Source organism: Fragaria vesca, linkage group LG2, assembly GCF_000184155.1.
Source record: "Fragaria vesca subsp. vesca linkage group LG2, FraVesHawaii_1.0, whole genome shotgun sequence".
In the NCBI taxonomy this organism is placed as follows: Eukaryota; Viridiplantae; Streptophyta; class Magnoliopsida; order Rosales; family Rosaceae; genus Fragaria; species Fragaria vesca.
The window spans coordinates 26,036,434-26,041,882 of record NC_020492.1 but is presented as its reverse complement, the minus strand read 5'-3'; positions in this window follow the sequence as shown (position 1 = coordinate 26,041,882).

The window sequence follows — 5,449 nt, the reverse complement described above, 5'->3', positions numbered from 1 at the left end:
TTCGGTATCTCTCCAAGAGAAATAAAAATCGTCAAAAATTAAAATGACGTCAAAATACTCCACGACATTAATTGTTCAACCATGAACTATAGCATGCATTTATTTAAAATAAACGTCCACTCACAAATTTGGCCTAAGCCTGATGTCGATCTGGGGCCTCGTCTGCTCGAGCCTCCTCACGTCCTGTTCCAAATATAACATTAATTTCCCAACCAATAATCTAATATTTAATCAAAATAGGCAAAATTACCCGAGAGCCACAAATACGCTCATCATTGCCTAACTTCGATATTCTTAAATCGGAACGATTCGAACTTAAATATCATACTCAACAGTCGTAAATACAACCTCCCCAAAATACGACTTAAATCCTACGGCCGGATTCTACATTAATTAACCGCCAAAAATCCAAACTTCGGAAATTCACAAACCTATCCAAATCTCATCCAAAAATTCCATAAATTACATCAATAAACTCCTCTTAATATTCCACACTTAAAACCCTAAAAATCTCCTAATCAGCGGCGGCTCCGCCGGCAGCGGCGGCCAGAGGCCAATTCCGGCGACCTCCAAAACCTATGAAATTTTGACAGAATAATCCTCTCATCAAGCTCTACAACTTTCATAACTAGCACAAACACCAATTCCAAGCCTAACTAGGGCAATCAACTAAAAACATCCATAAATCCCTAAAACTTTCAATTATACAAACCACCCTAACGAAATCGAATTTAGCCGAAACCTTTTGAGGGATTACTCACCTAGATGAGGGCTACAAGTTGAGCTAAAAATCACGACCTATGGTGGCCGGAAGACGGAGCTCCGGCGAAAAACCCTTTCCGGCAATCGAACCTTTCGGGGTTGACCGCTCCTTCACGGCGGCGTTCTGCACGCGTGCACCGGTCCAGGATGAGAGAGGAAGAGGCAAGGGTCCGAACGGGACCAGTCTGGCGGTCGGTGGTGGCCGGACGGCGGCGGACGGCGGTGGTGAGTTTCCGGGCGGAGGGAGAAGAAAATCGGGTGGGAGGAGAGAGAATCAGGAGGAAAAGAAAAAGTGAGGGGAGAGAAATATGTGGGCTTGGCCCAAACCGGTCCATACCACTTATAACCCAATCTTCCAAAATAAAAACACCCCGAAAAATAATACCCGAATAAAAATTACCTTTTACTAGCTAAAATTTACCATTTTTACCGTCGTCGTATTTTCCTCATACGAATAATCCTCCGCACATAATCGTCCCCGAAACCCCTCTAGGGACCAATTAAACTATTTACTCAATGATCGAGACGGTAAAATTCTTATTATAATCACGCTAGTAAATAAGGTAAAAATATAAGGGTCGGGATGTGACAAATATGATCTTCGTTTTTTCTTTTTTCTTTTTCACATGAACATATGTCCTAGAAGAAAAAGTAAATATTGAGCTTTCTCTTTTCATCAAAAGCAAATACAAAGTTAAGAAATTAAAATTTAGTAAACTACATATTAGTTACTAACCAAATTTTAGTTTACAAATACATCTTTTACACATTATCTTATACATTTAAGGACAAAAATTAACAAATTAGGACAAACTAATGTCCACATGTCATCTGTCACTATATATTTTACCAAACTACCTTTCACTACATATTCTACTATTACTATAGACGTGCTACTGTCATCTGTCACGAGAGACATGCTACTGCCGTGTCGACATGAGACGTGCTACTGCCGTGTTGACATGAGACGTGCTACTGCCGTGTCGACCGAAGATGTGTTACTGCCGTGTCGACGAGAGACATGCTACTGCCGTGTCGTCATGAGACGTACTACTGCCGTGTCGACCGGAGACGTGATACTGCCTTGTCGATAGAGATGCACTACTGCCGTGTCGACGAGAGATGTGCTACTGCCATGTAAGAAGGTGCTACTATCGTGCCAACGAGAGACGTGTTACTACCATGTCAACGAGAGACGTGCTACTACCGTGTTGACATGAGACGTGTTATTGTCGTGTCGACCGGACTGCCGGGTTGACCGGAGACATGCTACTGCCGTGTCGACGAGAGACGTGCTATTGCCGTGTAGGAAGGTGCTACTATCGTGTCGACGAGAGACGTGTTACTGCCGTGTCGACGAAAGACGTGCTACTACCGTGTCGACGAGAGACGTGCTACTATCGTGTCGACCGGACTGCTTTGTCGACTGGAGATGTGCTACTGTCGTGTAGGAATGTGCTACTACCGTGACGACGAGAGACGTGCTACTGCCGTGTCGATGAGAGACGTGCTACTGTCGTGTCGACCGAAGACATGTTACTACCGTGTTGACGAGAGACGTGCTACTGCCGTGTTGATGAGAAACGTGCTACTGCCGTGTCGACATGTGACGTGCTACTACCGTGTCGAAGAGAGACGTGCTATTGCCGTGTCGACCGGACTGTTGTATTGACCAAAAACGTGCTACTGTTGTGTCGACTAGAGACGTGTTACTGTCGTGTAGGAAGGTGTTACTACCATGTCGACCGCAGACGTGTTACTGCTATGTCGACGAGAGACGTGCTACTGCCGTGGCGTTCGGAGACGTATTACTACTGTGTCGACGAGAGACGTGATACTGTCGTGTCGACAAGAGACGTGTTACTGTCGTGTCATTTTGCGTAAATTTATTTGAAAAATTGGTATTTTAGTCATTTTGCCTATGAAAGTCTAGATCAGATCTGGTAACATTAGTTTGGGTCTAGGCTTATGTCCTAATTTGTACAGAAAATATTAAAAATGGGGCTTTTGTGTTTTTAAATTTGGTCATGTGCTATTTTGTAATTTTCTCATTAAAATTTCAGCCAGTTTTTGTAGTATGTCGGTACTTGGCTGGAAGCTATCATGGGCAATAAAATTGGGTACTTACTTAACACTCTACATTTACAAGAAACTCTAGTCCTCTACTCTTTATCACCAGCCCTAAACAATTCTCGAGCAATATTCTTATGTGCTAATTGCTAAACCTAGCTATTTGGCTGCAATGGGAACAAATCCATGGAATGCCTCAAGAAGCAGAAATAAGGTCCTTGGCAAAGCTTCATCAGAAGACAACAACACAAAGGTTGATGGTCATGGCCACCGTACTCGCCTACCACCCACTTGTGCTGCTTGGATCTTTCAGTTTACTCGTGAGCTTGGTCACAAAACCGATGGCCAGACCATAGAGTGGCTCTTAAAACAAGCTGAACCATCTATTCTTGTTGTCACAGGTAACAGTGTCACTCCCAGCAACACTTCTTCAACTCTAGTTTCTGTGAATATGCAGGCAGGAAATGTCGTTAGTGAAGACAAGAATTCTCTGAGGAAGAAGTGCACTAAGGGCGGCGGCCAACCGATGCCACCTCCCTATGACCATTACCTGAAGATCATTACAAAAAACTATAGTATTGAATTTTCTGTCAATGATGTCGCAATAGATGTGGGGATCGAAGCACAACGTGAAGATGAAAGACAAGATTAGACTACAAAGTTCAGAAAGAGGGTTAGATGAATGAGAATTACAACGTTTAATCTCATACAATGTCGTAAGTTCGATCTTATCATATGTAATCCAAAAAAATGAAAGAAGTAGAAATAATATATGGAATTTCCATAAGTAGCGTTCATCTCTGTCATTCTAGTATATATAAACTTCATGTATAGCAGTGCTGAGGGCTAATTTTCGATCGTTTGATTAGCTGCTACTTATTAGGTGAAGCAAGAACGTACAGATCCTCTTGACATTAGAACAAGCAGTTTCAATGTTCACTTAATCGTTTGAGTTTGTGTGTTGTATTGTTCGGAATTTTGCTGATGCATTATGCAACCGTACACTTGGACGTTCTCTGCCATTTGTATTGCATGCAGAATTGCAGGTTACATTTTCACCAACTCAACTTGATTATTTGACGTGTTTTCCACCAACTCCTTTTTTCCTTATATCGCATCTTAATTAAAATCCAAAATAGACTTCACAATCAACTTTCATTCAACTAGAGTTCAATCAGTTCATAGACGACCACAAAAAGAAGGCCGGTAGGAGGGGCTTTTCTTCACAACTAGCTCCGTCCAGCGATGAACGCAGGTGAGGGTTTGGGCCTTTGGCCATGCCAACGCCTTGTAGTTTGCTGCCGGACGAGGATTTTGATGCAAACACCTCCAAAAGGACCGGATGAGAGATCTGATTAGAGACCTTGATGTTTGATTCTAGTTTCAGATTCGGTTTTTTGATTCAACTCGGGGATTGATGGCACTGTGGGACCTCAATCGACGACGGCATGGTTTTCCCTCTGGGTTTTGCAGGCACGGTGGCATGGGTGCGTAGGTGTGGGGCCTAGGTCAACGATGAAGATTAACGCTGATGGGCTCGAGTTGGCTCTTGTTAAGTCTATGGAAGGCTGTCAGGTCCAAGGTTGACTTTCAATTTTGGGCCTCCAAGGTTTAAAGTAGTTTTTTAGCTATTTTATGTCCAGTAATTCCTTAATTACTATGTCACTAGGTAGCTTACCCACAACGGAGCCGTTGCGGGAAGAGAGAGAGAGAGAGACAGAGAGAGAGAGAGAGTTTCAAGTGGCAATGTGTAATTAACAGAAAATATCAGGACAGAAAGATAACTTTAAACAGATTGAGTGCAGTATTGTAATTATATATAAACTGATGACAAAATTACATTAACTTTGCACTGGCAGAGCTGTAAAATAAAAAAAAACAGGGACAGAATGGTAATTGAGCTGGTCACCCAGACTAAGGAAATTAGTATTCTACCTCTGTTTTTTCTGTAAATCTCTATCATCTTTAAATATTATTTTGTCCTCAGTTTTTTAATAATTTACACAATTGTCACTGTCTCTCTCTCAGACTGAATGGCAGTCCCTTAAATAAAATAAAAACAGGGGTAAATCGGTAATTTCTAGGGGGCTTATGAACAGTAAATGGTTGCTTCTACTTTACTATATAGGGAAATTTTGCATAGTTTTTAGGTTCAATTGCTTTGGCTTTTCCTTAATTAGCAGACTTAGGTTTTAGCTTTCCAATATTTATTTCTATTGTTAGAGATAAGTGAACGGAATTGTGTAATGAATGGTGCTAGCATACCACATCCTTAACTTACCCAAACATTTAGTAAGAGAATACATGTATCCGTGTCATTCTAGCTTAAGTATCAATAAATTTACCATATGGCTTTTACATAAAATAAAAAAAATTAAAATCCAAAATACCATCATTTCCCTTTCTCGAAGATCACACAATACATGCAAGGACGCATCTGTTTTCTTTTTCTTTTTCTTTTCCTAATGTCTAAAACCTCTTAATCACATACACAAACAAGATCATAAAACTAAAGGGTGCCCCCACATCCTAACGATTATTCATTTTATACAACACAACTTTCATCTGGTATTACTTTTTTTTTCTTGAGTAAATCTAGTATAACTTATCAAGAAAA